Below are 17,679 nucleotides of genomic sequence, written 5' to 3'. Positions count from 1 at the left end.
CAGTACAGCACCAGTGGGCTTACAGGAATCTGCCCGAGGGCAGGCTGAAGTGCAGGGAATACCCCTGACAGGAAACAAATCGCTCATCTGATTTATATCTGACCTCCTAACCCTCCGTGAGAGGTTCACCTAGTCCAAGAATACAACTGGATCTCACTTAAGCTGAAAGCAGCAGAGTGACTTTCAAAGCCCCAGTTTGAATCTTTGATTTTACCTCTTATAGACACAAATACACAGTTTCATGAGCAGTACAATATGACTGAAAAAAAATCTCCTAATACACCTTCCTCTGGGTCCTTATATTAACCTTTCACTCAGTACGTGCTGGGAATGTGAAGAAGAATAAACTTCAACAAAATAAACTCAAAAAATACTTCAATGAAATAAATGTGCTGTGAGGCGGCCATACTGAGCCTGAGCGGCCATACTGAGCCTGAGCGGCCATCCTGAGCCTGAGCGGCCATCCTGAGCCTGAGCGGCCATACTGAGCACGAGCGGCCATACTGAGCCTGAGCGGCCATACTGAGCACGAGCGGCCATACTGAGCCTGAGCGGCCATACTGAGCCTGAGCGGCCATACTGAGCACGAGCGGCCATACTGAGCACGAGCAGCCATACTGAGCCTGAGCGGCCATACTGAGCACGAGCGGCCATACTGAGCCTGAGCGGCCATACTGAGCCTGAGCAGCCATACTGAGCCTGAGCGGCCATACTGAGCCTGAGCGGCCATGCTGAGCCTGAGCGGCCATACTGAGCACGAGCGGCCATGCTGAGCCTGAGCGGCCATACTCACCAGTAGGTTAGTCATATTTATTCAGCAATAACAAAAAGTAACTGCGTGACAGTAAAACTGCAGCACAGACTGTACTCTGGAAACATCCACCACGGCTTACAACCCTGCTTCCTGTTTCAACTTTGATGTACCACACACGCCATATTTGTGCAGACTTGTGGTTTTCCTGTGTAATTAGGGTTTATTAGTGACATTATGGACAAGCTCGCTTTACTTTTACCTCCAAAATAAAAGGAATGCTAGTTTGGCTAAAAACTGGCTTGTTTACATCCTTTATGACTGACTGCTCGTGCTTGTGTGTGTACATTTATATATATATATATATATCAAATATATAAACAGTTATACAGCTTGAATGGACATGGAACTGTCTCAGCTGAATCATCAGTAGAAAAGATGAACTGTGTCGTTAAAATTTCGAAGTCTGCGTACAGAAAAACGGAATGCATGATGCTAACTGCAACTCCCAAGATGCATTTCAGGTAGGAAACATCCAGTCAGAGAGTTTGAAATCCCATTCACATGCTCCACCAGCAACAGGCCAAAGCTGAACCTTACACTGTTGAGGAAACTGAAATATAATCTGCAGCTAAAATTCATCAAAAGTTCAGATAAGTTTGAAATGTTATTTGAAATGACATTAAAAAGGCGCACAGAGACAACATCCCCGCTTGGGATCCATCACACGTTTGTGTTTGCACTCACAGATACAAACAGGAAAACTTGTTTCCTTGTCAACACTCAGATTTTGTTCAACATGTTTGGGTCACACTGATCCACGAGCACCGTACTAATGCCTTATCTCTCTACTCCTCATATCAGACACTACAGCAGAGTGTCTCCCCCTTTAATCTCAGTCCTGTGTTATCTGGAATTTTCCACAGTAGGTATTTTCCCACCTGCGCAGAGGCTGCCTCCGCTGAGTTCCACCTGACCCCATCACCTGCCACTTAGCCAATGAAATAGAAGACAAAATTATATTAGGCTACTTTTTATTTGGAGATTATAGACTGCTATTATAATATTACTATTATTATTATTATTATTATTATTATTATTATTATTATTATTATTATTATTATTATTATTATTAGATGAGAGCTATGACGCACAAAACACTATGATTAAATGTTCCAATAATGAATAATAATGGGTTACCATCTCTTAATTTATGGGTTATTTGGCATTTTTGTGGTTAGGAACATATGACAAATATCCTGATTCCAAAATTGAAACCTATCCAACAAACGAATATGCAAATAGTACAATAAACCACGGTCAGTTTCTAATTTTGTCAGTGCTGTCAAAAACATAAAACTCTGCTGAGGCTTCCGCCACCGTTTCAGATCATTCAGAGATTATGATTTAATGTTTACTCTGATGGTTCAGCGGTCGTTCACAACAGTGTCCCAAAGAGGAGACTGTCTGAGCGCTGTGGTCACCAGGCTTCTGCTGCATGTGTCATAAAAAGCTCTGCAGAGAAATGTGAACACCGGAACTGCTGCACAGTTAGACACTAATTTAATTTAACTCTAAGCAATAAAACACGAAGCTAATTCAAAGTACCACGCAGGTGTTGGAATGAAAATTTCTCAGTATCACTAACTTATAACTCTATCCTGTTTACAATCAGCATGTTAGCATTACTCATTATGCTGATGTTAGGCAGATATGATGTTCATCGTGTTCACCATGTTTGTTTGTTAGCATGCTAGCATTTGCTAATAAAACAGTCCTTTATTCACCAACCAACACTATGAACATAAAGTGGGCAGAGCCACGTGAGCTGAAAAAGGGCGACACACTGGAGAAAAACAAACACCATTCTTTGCCTGCCTCCAGAGATAAAGTTACTGTATGAGTTGTCGTCCCATCCCTAAGCGTTGGAGAACAAACGCCTGGGGCTTACTTCTAAATGCTTTAATCACTGGTATAAAAACTGGAACTTTTACACAAACCTGAGCCCTAAGCTAACGAGCACAATCCCTGAAAGGTGGCAAAACACATCCAGGGCTCTGGTTTGTATGTTTCTGCCTAATTTAATGCTTCTACAACAAATGAAAGTTGGGCCAGTGGAGGGATTTAAGAGATTAGGGAATGCATGTAATGTACTGGGTCTGTCTGATATTAACACAAGTGACCTCAAACCTGACACGTAAGGTCCCTCTCACCCTCAGCTTAAACCCCACAGCTCGCAACCTAAAAAAGCAAGCAGGGAGCTCCAATAACAAGCAAGCCATGTGTAGTGTACAGGCTGTGCATCAGTGCTGAGGGCGGCTGAGCTACGGCACTTGATCCACAATGCACGCCACATCATATACAATTGGATAATCCATTAATGAAGCAGATTCTGGGGCGACTCACTAAGACGCAGACCACAACCTTTAACCTCCTATGCATTATAACTGACACGAGAACAGTGCAAGTAAATGCACATGTGGAGAGACAAAGAAGCTTTTCTCTTTATGCTTTGGCAAACCAACAGTAAGTGGAAGTCCCCTCCACCTCTTCCTATATACTTGTAATAGCATTAGCGATGCTTTAAAGTCTAAATCTTACTGCATTAGTGCTCTTAACAGCACCATAAATGAACGGTTTCCATTTAGTTAAGCCTTGGTTTTTTTTATTTTTGTTTGTTTCTATATCATGCTCAGAATCCAATAGGTTAATCGGTCAGATTAACATCGCAGACAATACAAGAGAAACAATTCACACTGACGTGAGTCTTCCACAGCAAATGGACACCTGTGGGCACTCCATACATACTACGTATTTCTGAAGGTCTGTGAAATGTCAGAAACGTGTGAATAAATTCAACACCCACTGCCAGATGACAACAATCATACTGGACAATCCTGCAAACCCTAGCATACGCTATGTGTTTTTAAAATTCTCACTTTCTACCAAATCTGCACATGACAGCTATGGTGTGGTCAGAGAAAGATTTTGGTTTTGAATAAAAAAACTATGGTTATAAAACGTAAGACTTGAGAAAGATTGTGGTTACATTTAATAAAAAGACAAACATTAACTGCAAATAAGCATTATTTAAACTAAATTTATTAAAATGATCTTATCTTGGGGACAACAGCACACAATGTGTGTAGTACGTTTCTGGTTTCTTTCCTTTGTTGAAGCCCACACACCACACACTTTGACTAAGGCTGAAACTAAAAAGTTATTTTCAATCTGTTTAGTCTGTAGATAAGTTTCCTGATAAATGTGAAATGTCAGAAAGTACTGAAAAAATGCTCATTGTGATTTCCCAGAACCAAGGTGATGCGTGCGAATATTTTTTGTCCACATAACGTTTGGCATTGCTCCAACTCAGTTGAATAATTTTGACCAGGAACCAGCACCACATATTACGTCCAACATCAGACCCTGAAATCTTCCTCAAAAATGAATTATCAAAGAAAGAGACTTCATATGTTTCGGTCCGGGGTTTGGCTGATAGAGCTTTCTTTGCTCTACACGTAGACTCAAATAAGAGTCAGGAAAACCCCATTTGCAGCAGATAAGGCCCAAAGTCAATGTACATCCACTCCTGAAAACAGATCCCACACTAACACGTCTTTGTTTAATTCCTGAACGTTACAAACAGATACCACAAAATCACGGGTCTCACGGGTGATAAAACAAACACTCCTCTATTTTGCATACACACCCCCCAATATCACATAAACATAAAAATCAGACACCGCCTTGAATTATGGATGCATGGAGGGGCAAGTGTGAGGTTATGTGTGAAGCCTCAGTCCCAGGTGTAACACTGCCAGAGCAGAGACAGAGACTTCCAGCCAACACAATGATTTGGGTCAGTAGGTAATTGCATTCCTGGACCACAGGGGACTTGTTGGCAATTAATCCTGCCAATGAGCCACATGAAATGTGCACATGCACAGTGTGCCAGTAGACTGATAGATGCAACTCTGTTAGCGTAGCTCTCTCAGAGCGTCAGATGATGTAGCGGAAAATCAGAACTCTTCGCTCTCAATTAAGCATCGTCAAAACAAATACACACAAATAACAGCACAAAGCTGTAAACTCTTCCATCAGATTTTACTGACCACTACACAACAACACTTTTTATTTGTCCCAGTCCTGCCTTTCATTCCCTTCTCTTAATCAAGATCAAGGGAAACCCCTGTCAGGTTAAAATGGGTGTAGAAGTACTCCAGCAGGCAAATAGCTCCAGCTTTAAAGGCTCATTTACAGTCTCTTTTTAACACTCTCCTGGTAATAGCTGATATCTCACCATAGCTCTGTATCATAATACAGTCTATGATACAGTCTCACTTTTCTGTCAAGAGTGCTTTGTAATGTGAACATTTCATATGCATCATGAAGACTTGGAAAGACTAAAGGCAACTTCCAAGAGTTTTTCTTTAGTCGAGAAAGTAAAAATGAGTCTAATACTTCCCACTCTGAGTAAAAGAAAGGATTTATTTTAAATTTTCAGGTACTTCACCGTGCCGATAATATTTAACGACCTTTACACCATGAATACATGTTTGCTTATTGGCTTCACTACTTTATGTTGACATTATGAAGTGAAACTGTTTTAGGTTGTAACACTGACTTCCCTCATCCTTTTGTCACTGTAATCTGATTTATGTGGTTTGCAGTTTATATGTTTTGGCACATTATTAATGGCCTTGTGTTTTGCCAACAACATGCCTCAGTAATTTGACCGTCTTTAGAGGCTGGCATCTGTCACTGCATGCCAGGCAAGTGTGTCAGTCACATTGTGTAAAGTGTCCCATTAGCCTCAAGCTTCTCCATAATCTGAGATTAATCATTCAGTGGCATCTGATCCTAAATGATAGGGGCAAAGAGAAAATGTCACTTCTGGCACACAATCACTCTGCTGTCTGGAACTCTTACCATTAAAGATTACTATTGTTTACTAGTTATGAAAGTGTAGACGAACACCAAAGAGAAATTTTCACTAAGCAGAATGTGATAAATGGTGGGCGCTGGGCGCCAGGAATACCTAACGACGTAACGGCATTCACTGCAAAGTAAAACTGAGGGTTCTTTTCAAAAGCGGGGACTTTCCTGAGAATCCAGGAACCTCTTCAGGAACTCAGAAAATTTACCATGATTTCATCAAGACAAAAAAAATGTGAGATCTATTTTTGGGTTCTGGCCCATGGTTTCTGATTCCCAAAAAGTCCCTGCTCCCGAGACTGTACCACGAGACCACGAGACCATGAGACATCACAGGAGCTATCAGAAATGATGAACTATCAATATGAACTAATATTACGACGACGCATGGGAATTCTGAGAGAGAGATGAGGGGATAACGGCAGGAACGAACATGTAAGTGAGCAAGTGAGATAAAACTGACACTTGTTAATTCGTTCAATAAAGCTACCTTGGCTCCTTAAAGCTATATATATATATATATATATCCATGAAAATACCCTAAAAATTGCAGTAGATCATTACTGCTCCAAAGAAAGATATTTCCTTTCAATTTGTCTGATCTTCACACTAAAACAAAAAATAAATTACAAGAATAAGCTCATCAAGTCCACAAAGTTGCAGTTGATGTTTAGGAGCCTCCTAAATCTATCAAAGACGCTGGAGACTTGAGTTTATCTCATTAGCGATCATCAGTGAGGCCATGTATAACATGTAGTCACTCAAAATCCATCAGTATCTGACTGATTATAACAGGAAGGAAGCATCTTCAGATCAACTGAATTCGCTTCATTTTGTTTTTATAGATGAAAAAAGAAAGATGAAATGTTTTTCAGTCACTAAGACGCTAATTTATCCACATTAATGCACAAACTAGAAATGTTCTTGGAACGTCTACACAGCTACTGTGAAACTATGAAATCCTGTTTTCACTGATTAGTAACCTGACTAAAGTTAGTAAATCTGACGAAGTTGAACGTGAGAGATCTTAACACAAAATACGGCCACAGAGCTCAGAACAGAACCGCACGGTTTACTGACAGTGGTGTGAGATCTTTCCAGAGGGAAATCTGGGCTTCACAACAAGAATGAAATCTTTCCTGATGTAAAAATGCAAACGATACTTCATTCTTATGAAATAAAAACTGAATTCTTCAGCTATGATATAAAGTGTCTGGTGGAGGCTGCTGACAACTCATCACACATCTGACAACATCCCAACCATGAAGGATGGTCATGACATCATGCAAAGGCTGTGGGTGTTTTTTGTATTTGGAGGGGGATCAATAAACGCAGCCTGAGCGTTGATAAAAACCTGCAGACTTTAAGCTGAGGTGCTGATTTATCTTCAAACGTAATAATGGTGACGAGCGTGCAGCCAAATCAACACTAAGACGAAGGATCCAGCCAAAGCCATGAAACACATTGTAAAATAATGTGTCTGAAATAGTTTTTTATTGACTCACCCCGTCCAGCTTTACTGGGAAAGAGAAAAAAAAAATCTATTTACACTGGGAGAAGATCCCAAAACCTATGTGTGCCAAGCAGATACTGACATGTACTCCAAACGTGTCAGTTCTCTCAGTGCTGGTGCCACTATTGAACCTGGACTGCTCGTGTTTACATACAATCTCAGCGTTCAATCAGCACGCTAAAACTCTCACGGGTGGAGGAAAAAACATGGCTGTTTAGAAGGCATCATTAGTTTGAGTCATCAGGAGTTAAACACAAAAACAGAAAGTAATCAAACCCTTAAAGTGATTCTCCTTAATAAGAAAGATAATCTCTTCCACTTCGGCTTGATTCTCCTCAGCTCAGCTGGATCCTCGGTGTAATTGCTCTTGTTAATCATGCCTTAATTTGCTGACGAGATTCATTTGGAGGACTTGTCTTGAAAACATACAATCCCTCCTAATCTGGGGGACGCCGGTGTCTTGAAATTAAGGACAGCAAAGCAGAGTGAGACCAGATTAAGTCATTTTGAGAGTGTAGGAGATGTCGCCAGAGATTGATGTAACGCTACAATCAGCATCTGTCACTGCTTATTAAACCGGTAATGCCACTGAACTCAAAACACTCGTGTTGATAGTGTATTTGTCAACAAAGTGCTCACTGCAATGTTCATGATACTGGAGGTGAACTTCAGTAGTTTTAATACATTATCCTGGTCCTGGTCGTAGATCGTTATTTACTGAAGGTAACTGTGAACCGTGTAAACCTGATGTTTGAACGTACAGTCTCTAACAGAGTGTGTAAAACACAGCTGCAGCATGATTGGCTTTGATGGCTGCTCTAAAATAATTAGGCCCTCAATGCACTGTATTTCTGAAAGTCTTCCTATAGTTTTTTTTTCTTCTTCTCCTTCTTACAACATCTCCCCAATTTCTGCCCAGTGAAGCTGCTTTAGTCTTGTATGTTCTGAGGCACGGCCGTCTGACCCATTACTCGGACGTGAGTGTGTAAATTTGTGTACAAGGTCCATTTTATTCCCCATGAATTCAACTTTCCAGTTTTAAGAGGAAAAATGTGTGTTTCTTCCTCTAAAAGTTGCATCGTTTCCCTTTAAGGTCAGCGGTCACCAAAATGTCACCCCAAAAGCTCCCACAGCGCTCCAGTGAGGCATGTCAGACACGAACGCCGTCCGCCGCTCAACCTGCTCAGAGCAGGTCGACAGTTCAGCACGCTTTTGTTTCATAATATTTTTGGTCACTTTATGTGGTGAAGGGACGCCCATATAAATCACACACATCATTTTATTCATGTTTTCCTCGTCTTTCCACTTTCACTCTGCATTTTTCAACCTCCTGACCTGTGAGCACGCGGACGAAAAAGTTTTATTCCGATTACGGCGTCAGTGCCAGCGAGGCACAGCAACGATGAATAAGTGTTTATTACCAGCTCTGTGATCCGTTACAGCTGTTAGCCTATACTGATGGCCTGTCCTTTACTCTGGTCCCTCTTTTTCTCCCATCTGAAGGCAGCAGGGATTTGTTCTGTCTGTGCTCTCTGACTGCAGAGATGTTGCACACTGTGAATCCAGTCATGCACAGCAGATCCACTGCGACTGTGACGATCAAAATGTGACTGACAAACAAACGAGCACTGTTTTAAAATTCCTACTTTATTTGTGGGTAAAACGGGGAACAATGTTGCAGTCAGCAACAAAAAGCTCACTGAATTCAACTTTGAAAATAATTTCATGAATTAAAAACATATAGCACTTAAAAACCCCTTCATTTTAATGTTACGGCACCATGATATTTAACTGCAAACTGTTATCGTACGGATCATTGTGATGGCAAATAAAATCACACACTACCATGCACAGAAAACACTGGATGCTCAACATGTCCAGAAACATAAATTCAGTTTAAAAAAGGGGACATCACATGCTATTGTCTGGACCAAAGTGATGGACTGACTGACACTGCCATCCCTGCTAGCATGGCCCAAAATACACAGAAGACTGATCTAAAGTCTGGCCTTTCTCATACTGTTAATGTTGCTTCATTGACCATTTCATGACTGACTTCCTGTTTTCTTGCTGTGATTTAACCGAACCGGTTAAATTATGGGAAATATTATCGGTCAGAACGATGAAAAACTCAGGGTCAAGCATGACTCAGAATATGTGTGACGCATCATTTCATGAACAGATGAATGGCTCAATAAAACTATATGGAAAAAAAGAACAATTCACTCAGGCACGCTAACAGAAAAACTAGAACCAAGGCTGTAAGCTGATACAGTCACAGCATAATTTAAAGATAAAAGTAATTGGATAATCACACCACACCATCACTAAAGTCAGCAGCATCAGCCCTTAGAGCAAAGTAAAATCATTTACCTCTTCCCTCTACTTGTGAAGGGGAAACTGCCAGGCACCTGCCACTAAATGTTTGAAGTGTGAAAGTAAGAGCCAGGAGGAAGGACCTGTTAGACCCATTAAGGTGTAGCTATCAGTCAGAGTGGATGTTTGCAAAACCAGAGTTCTTCAATGACCTGAGCTGCCCCTAACTCACACACACACTCACACACACACACTCACAACCACATGACATCCACAAGAAAACATACATGTCTATTTAACAATTTCTATCCTCAAACATCTCTTCAGGTCGGTCAGACACAACAAATCCACCTCACCTTCCTCTCTAACCTCCTCATCTTACCGCCGGTTGTATGAAAGGTCAGTCACGTGATCCACAGTCATTCTCACCGCAGCCGTGAGTTACTCAAAACTTTTGAAAAACTTTACCAAACTATTTGTCGAGCTGGTGAACAGTCAAAATCAGTTCCCTGTCTTCTCCATAGTGGCAGAGATGCACGGGAACACTGTGTGTTGGTCGTGTATCTGATGCAAGGAAATAGCAATGACATCTCTCAAACGTTCCATCAAGCAGTGACAAATAGTGACACGAGCTCCACACAGGCAGCCGTCACATACACAGCTTTGGACAATGCAAAAGAAGACATGGTCAAATCATCATTTCAGACTCTTTTAACTCTATATTATATTATTTTATATTATATGCATAGCTGTTTTCACAATACCAAATCTCTCTCTCTCACAGTTTGTATACACATGCTACCATAAAACCAAAATAATACAACAAAAATAGAGCACAGAATGATACTCACAGTTTCTCTTTAGATCACTGAAGCACAGAAAAGAACTAGCTTCACTAAATGGCAGTCACTTGGAAGGCTCCTCTCACCCCTAGAAAGCCTTATGCAGCTGAAATGACTCACATCCCCTCTTCCAACCTCTGTCAACCATCGTGAGGAGGTAAACATTTCCAAATATGGAGAAAATATGAAGACAGTATTGAGGGCAATATCAGTTTGGTTTGCTTTCAGCTTGGAATGCCATACTCCGTGAGCCAGAGTCACTCGGCAGAGCCAGCTCTGTGGTGCATACCTTTCACTAGGAATAATAATGATGATTGGAGAGAACTTTTCACAATCACTTTGAGTTCGGTCTGACCTAAGATGAGTAACACTGTGAGCCTGTTTTAAAGAGTAAATACTAAAAATTTAGAGAGGAGCAGAAGTGGCATTTTAAAGCTGTAAATGGGAAACTCAAAAAATTGCAAAAAAAATTCAGGGAAACGCTGGAGACAGAACGTTTTAGTTCATCAGGCAACCAGGGCCAGAATAGAAGGTAGAGACAGCCCATGTACTGCGAGAAGCTGTCTTGTCACACGGATTGTCTTCAAGTGATTAAGGAGGTATAATTAAAGCCTGATTACTCCCCACGAGCGCCGTAGGTCAGCGGAGATCACGGTAATATATAACAACGCCCTGCGAAGCTACTTGCCGCGAGAGTGTTCGTTTCCTCAAACAGCACAACCCACTTCATCAAAATCCCAAAGAACAGACGGCATTCAGGGGACTGAACGTCTGACATGTTCATATATACAAGAAATATATTTATTTTGTCTGTATTTAAATACAGGATCTGCCTCAACAGAGTCCTAAACCTGCTACAAATTAGTCTGAACAGTCATATTATAATTCAGTTAACTTCCACCTGATTCTAATGCAGCATCTGTCAATGCCTTTCACTGGTACTGGAGAAGAGAAAAAGACAGCTGCTATGGTGTAAGACAAGTGAAGTGCTGCCGTCGTTTGAATGTTGTTTTCTGTGAAAAGCCAAACTCTAAAATAAGAAACCACTGCACGTTTGGAAGCCTTTCAGAAGAGACCCAGTGAAAATGTGGCCACAATGTTGACGCAGAGATAAGAGCCTTAAAAGTGTCACTAAAGATGTTTAAAAAAAAAAAAAAGAAGAGGCCGTGGACAACATGTGCTTTGCACAATGAGCTAAAGCACACAGTATGAACCGGTGGAGATGCATGATGCCACCACATGCACTGAGTGTACTGCAGACGTGTGCGTGAGCATCCAGGTGTTTCGTCAGGTCAGCCTCATCAGATTAGTATGAAATCCTGTATTAGCCTCATCACAAAATACAGAGTGACAGTCTCCCAAACAAAATCGGATCCGACCGTTGAGGCCTGCCGTTTGAATACGGCCTAACATAAAGGTGACATTACACCTGCTGTGCAAACGCCCAGCGAGATAATACAGCAATAAAGAGCTCATGGGAACTCTCACCGAGACATACATCGTGCTACACAACGATTTACTAACAAGTACTCACACCGGAGACGACCAAACGTATTTTGCTTCAGCCACTGAGCTTCTTTCATCCTCAGAGGCAAATTTCTGAATTTGTGTAAATTATTAAGTCCATATTTTTGTACTTAATCTGGATGTTAAAACACACAACCTTACAAACTTAATTTCTACTACCACCAGGCATGAAAGCACAATAGCAAATATGATCAACACACAATATGGAGAAAAAAAAGGACAGTGCTGCAAAGTATTGCAAAAGCGATCTTACCTTTTCACCTCTCTGGATGTATGGGATCTCTGGAAAGCTGTTAAAGCAAAGCTCTTCACTGTATCTCGAAATCTGTTGAGATTGAGAAATAAAAGACTGAGTTAACTCTGTATTACTCAAATGGATTACATAACTGTAACTGTGCTGTGCCCGCCACACCTACATGGTAAGTGGATGCTGTCAACGTTTTCTTTGACTGCGTTGTTCATCAGTGCAAAGATGAACCGTGAGCAGGTTCCTCATAAATCCTGCATGAACCCGAGTGTAATTTGTCCATTTAAATTTGAGTCTGTCATTTTTCACCAGGCACCTGTCGCACTGTTGGAGTAATACTTCACCGCAAAGACGGTGCGGGGAGAACAATGCTGACAAGCGACACTACAGAAAATACTTCACCGCACTGTAACAATTATTTAGCGAAGAGAGCAAACACAGTGAAATGACATTTGACATGAAGGTATCTCTGAAAAACAGGTCGAACTTTTTAACACCTCAACAACACCAAGTGGTGCTTTAAGATGTTAGCTGTAATATTAAAGGGCTGAATTCACCAATAACCCACAACAAAATGATTACGCTCAGTCCACCTTAAACTTCACAGTGGGAAGGCCAGTTCTAACACTCCTCATTTCACAAGCAAGGCCTGAGGGGATGCAGTTCTCGTTCATCAGTCCCATCCTCTGTGTCCAAGGTCAAATCAGACCCCAGTGGGTGCTTTGTTACCATCACAGGGAAAATCTGTGGCAACGGTCTGACATTGGTGGATGTGTATGGTCTGAATTGGGACAATGAGGACTTTTCCAAAAACATTTTCTTTCTATCTGACTTAAATTCTTGCCATTCTCAGAGGTGCCTTTAACTGCTGTCTTGAATCTCCACTTGACGGTTCATCTAAATCATCTCAGGTCACTCAGCTGTTTGAGTAATACGCAGTTTCAGACGTTTGGCACTTCAACCCTAGAGCCAAGCAGTTCTTTCTTTTCTCCTGTCCATGGTACGTTCTCTCGACTTCACCTCTTTCTTACTGACAACAAGTTACTGTCCTCTGTCAGCTCATGCTCCTACAGCTCTATAGTAGGTCTCTTATAAGTCCCTGTCACGGTCCCCTCACGCATTAATTCACTACTTACTGACCCTGACTTTATTAAAACTATTAGCAGTCACATTAACCTTTTCATTTCCACCGATGTTCCCTCAGCTGCACCTCCGTCAACAATTTAGGATACATGCAAAGTCTGCCTGTGAGGAGAAATAATATCCTATTAACCAGAAAAAGATTACTACCAAAAAGAGCATTTGTCTCTAAAAGGCTTTAACAGCACTGCAGATACGGTGTGAAGATTCAAGGCAGAATTTGACTTCCTGACTTCCAACGAGTCAACAGGATCACTATCAAAAACACGCCATAATTATTCAGAGATATTTCAAATTTGACAATCCTCCTCATCACTGTATACAATATAATCACCCCTCTGGTTCGGCTGACTCAAGACCTGCCCTCTTCTCGTACCTCAATCTCTGGCTGACATGATAAACTGGGTAAAAATGATTGATTTCTATATCTCTTTCAACAGCTCACATCTATCCTGGCACTAGTCCAAACTGTAATAAATGCCACTTTCACCCACATGCTTTAGATTTGTCCCCACCCTGTCTCTGTTTTGGAAGTCTGTCATTGACTCACTCACAGGTATCACATCTGCTAACATCCACCCCTCCACCTCACATAGCCGTCCTATTTCATTGAGTTCGCAGCAGGCTGGTGGAAGGAAACAAGCTGAGTCTGAGAAGTGGCAAAATCATGTTAATTCAGTGCAGGTACAGGACGCAGTGAGTGAGAGTATAAGGAACAGATTCTGATAGATATCGATCATTCAGTGGATACAGCAGGTACTTACAAATAAGTCTCTCAGGAACATGTTTCAGTTGTAACAGAGTCTTGTGGGAATTATAAAGGTGTTTTTTTTTTTTTTTTACATACAAAACAGTCAGCAGTATTGCATCAGCAAAACCTGCCTACTACATGTCACACCCCTGCCTGACAGAGCACACCAGAAATTTAAAGCTGGCACTGACATGTTCATGCTGGGCCCTCCACTGTGTTCTGTCACAGGTCTGGTTGGTTTGATTGTGTCATTATCTGCTCAGAGGAACGGAGACTTTTCCCGTTGTCCTCTAACAGGACTATGTAACATTTGTCTGTGGCAACAGGCTCTGTAACTCTGTGTAACACTAACACAAAACTATATTGGTGAGCCTTAGATCAGTCACTGAGATTCTGGCTTCCCACACTAACATTAAAGGCTGCTGCAGTGGAGAGATAGAGCAAAAGTACAACTGTCTGTGAAATATACAGGTACAAGGTTTTATCTGGTTAACCAGTTCAGCATGATTCTAATATGATACCTAGCCCCAGTTTTGTGCCTCTCCTGTATTACTATTGAGTCACAGAACTAAGCATCCAATTTTCCAAAAATAAATACCCAGTGATCTTTGAAAACCCCACAAGGTTGTGTAACATTTACCACAGTTTTGAAGGTATTTCTGAAATCCTCAAAGCCTCTTCTAACCCTCTGGATGAAAACAATATTCTATCTGCCGCACAATAAAAAACGATTTTTAACCCATTTCTCAAGTTGCAGTGGCTCTAATAGTAATAGTAATACAAGAAAGGTTAGAATACAGTAGGTCTTGCATTTCTGGTAGACCAGTCTTACCATATATTATTGAGATGAACAATTCTGGTTGCAGTAATGCTCACACAGGTGACACTCTGTGAAAGCCCACCTTCCTGACATCACGCTCTGCTCTTAAACTGTGTATTCTGAGCCTGAGAAACTGCTGCTGTTCCTTTCAGAAAAGGACATCCTCATTAAAATATACCAAGAAACACAAACAGGAGAACAACTTGTCTAATCCTACCAGGGGAGCCCGGGCTCAAAGGCAGCAGAGGCACTCATCTTTTAACTTTAACATCATCAGCGCTGTCAAACGAGTCCTTTTTAACCAGAGATTTTAAAGACAGTTCCATTTAATGTTGCCTGAGTCAAAAATGTGTCTGAGCACCGCAGATGTATGCAGTTTGATGGCAGCACTCTCAGGGGACCTTGGTGTTATTGATTTGAAATTCACATCTAAGTCAAAGTTTGAATTTAGTCTTTAAAGGAGGAAAGTGAAACTTGATTTTCACGTCTGCGATGTTTTGTGGCAAATCAGTATCTTTAGTCTGGACCCAGGTTCCTCTGTCACTCAAAACGAGGACAACTACAGTGTCAAAGCTTTTTCCACAGGTTTACAGTTCAGTCATCTGTGACTGTAACTCATGTAAAACTCATGTCATCCGTAAATGTAAACTCATGAAAGCTTACAGAGGGAGTGTAGTGTAATTTCTTCAAAACTAGGTATATAGACAGATACGAGAAAACTCACACACTTTAAATGTCTATGTCCACTGGTTGCCTTTTTGTGCAATCACTGTTCTCCAATCTGCATCCTACCCTGATACACACACAAGACTTCACCGTACATATAATGCATGAAGCAAGATTCAGTGCTAAGGCTACAATAACCAGAGCTTTGACGTGGATGGGATTTATTTTGGTTAAATTTATAAGTCTTTTTAAAGAAATATATGCTTATGAACACAGGCTGTGAACAATAAGGCATGGACGTGAGACATTTCCCTTCTGAGATATTCAAAGTGGGTACTATTTAAATCAACATCTCAAGGAGGAAGAAAGTCACTTCATTCAGTAGTGCCTCTGGCAACTTGTTCTTACATGGTTAGTGGTCAAAGCACAGTACATAGCAAGGGTGTGCTCAGGCTTAGTGACATCTAGGTACATGAATATGACACAACCTTAATATCCACATATCCATTCAACATATCTTGACGATGCCTGGTCTTGCATTAGCCCCTGAGTTTGCCTTGTCAATTTCAAAGCAGTTACTTCAGTAATCAGCTAGACAAGAACTGGGTGGACCCAAGTTTGGCCTTTGTGCTTTTCTATGTCACAAACCAAAGCAGTGATGACTTCCTGCTTTGTCTCTTTATCCAAAGCAGGGCTCAAAGTATACTGTAGGCCTGCACTGTAACGTTAGTCCACTCCTTCATGACTGATTGCAGCACTCTGCATTACTGCTGTCTCCACAGACGTGTATGTGCAATGACTGACACTGTGATTTATAAAGAGAAATGCACACAGAAGCCACAGCTACAGACCATGAAACACCGTTTTCTGTAGCTCGGTGATACAGACGCTCAAAACTACTCAAACAACGTGGCGAAACTGTGCTGCCGTAAACAAGCGCGTCCCCTCGCAGTGATGTTGTGTGGGTATTTTCTACAACGCTAAAACTAGCAAAGTTACCCAAAGCTACCCATCTGCCAACTGGAACGGGACACGCTGGTAAACCGGCGCTTGTGAAACTGCTAAAGAAAAACAGCGACTTATTTCTCTGCAGTCAGGGGCTTCTCATGTTTCTCCGGTGACAGTCTGTCTTCCGCATTGCTCAGCAGCAGACCACTGGGCTAAATACAGAAACACCAGAGACGCCCAGAGTCCCCGTCTGGCAAAAACTTGACGCTCACTATGTCTTTTCATTTCCAAAGCATGACTGAGCCTAGCTCAGCACTAGCTAGCGACAAGTTAGCTTTGCTAGGATCCTCATGTAACTTTAATACCAAGCCAAGGCTAATGTGTTGAGTCCACGCCCTCATTGTGAACTCCGTCCGAGCTACAGTAAAAATTCATATTATAGACCAACAAGGCCAAACAAATTGAAGACGAGCTACTCCGACGCGGGACATATCAGCCACAGCTCAAAAAAAAAAAGAATTACCCCAGTTTCGATACAGCCGATAAACGCAGAGATGTTTAAAGCGTCAGACGAGCGCTCGATAGTTTCGCTTACCTCGCTTTCTAGGAAACACAACAGAGGTTCAAATCCCAGCAAAAAAAGTGAAACTTCTTGATCCCAATTCTGGGAGAGTTGTAGGGCGGTGACGTCACGCTCTGAAATTCCAGCCGTCTCGCGGAGTTCAGAGGTTTGCCCATGTAAGGCAGCAGGCCAGCGGTGTCACCGAGCCAGCACAGCCCGACCCCTGCAGCCCGGCCCGGTGTGGAGGAGGATGTATGGTTAAAAAAAAAAAAAAATTAATAAATTAATTAATTAATGAAGGGGGAAAAAGTGGATAGTAAAATGTTGATCGATATGCAGTCCCCCACACTGTTTTGATTTAAAAAAAAAAAAAAATTCCCAAAGCTAAGCCCTATGGCTCTGTCCTCGCAAGCCAGTGTGAAGCAAAGGTTGAGAACTAATCGTGTTATTGTTGTTAGAAATTACCATAGAGCTTAAGCAACACCGCTCTTACCCTGTCAGTTGCGAACCATTACAAGAGTCTTTGTGCTGTATGCACCTAGAAAAAAGGAAGGCGCAGTCTGAGTTATTAAATGCCACTTAAGGCCTGTTATTCTTATGACTATAATTTTCTGACAAGGCAGTTGATTTTTGTAGTGTCTTGTGCTGTGTTTGTATCCTG

At 41.5% G+C, this 17,679-nt stretch overlaps 1 protein-coding gene across 4 annotated transcripts in view; it reads right to left on the bottom strand.

Annotated features, from left to right (window-relative positions):
* Nucleotides 1–17,197, bottom strand: part of LOC121183013 (LIM domain containing preferred translocation partner in lipoma) — a 128,115-nt gene extending 110,918 nt beyond the window's left edge. For 2 of the 4 annotated variants that reach the window (XM_041039776.1, XM_041039779.1), the window contains exons 1-2: nucleotides 17,052–17,197; nucleotides 12,138–12,209 (exon numbers count right to left, since the gene is read on the bottom strand). The gene's annotated coding sequence lies outside the window, so the exon portion shown is untranslated. Of the gene's footprint in view, nucleotides 1–12,137; nucleotides 12,210–12,300; nucleotides 13,232–16,979 lie in introns of those variants that run through there. The other 2 variants (XM_041039777.1, XM_041039778.1) reach the window with 2 other exon arrangements.
* Between the last annotated feature and the right edge of the window lie 482 nt (nucleotides 17,198–17,679).

The sequence above is a fragment of the Toxotes jaculatrix genome, chromosome 6 (genome assembly GCF_017976425.1).
Source record: "Toxotes jaculatrix isolate fToxJac2 chromosome 6, fToxJac2.pri, whole genome shotgun sequence".
Classification (NCBI taxonomy): Eukaryota; Metazoa; Chordata; class Actinopteri; family Toxotidae; genus Toxotes; species Toxotes jaculatrix.
This window is presented reverse-complemented; position numbering and strand designations above follow the sequence as displayed.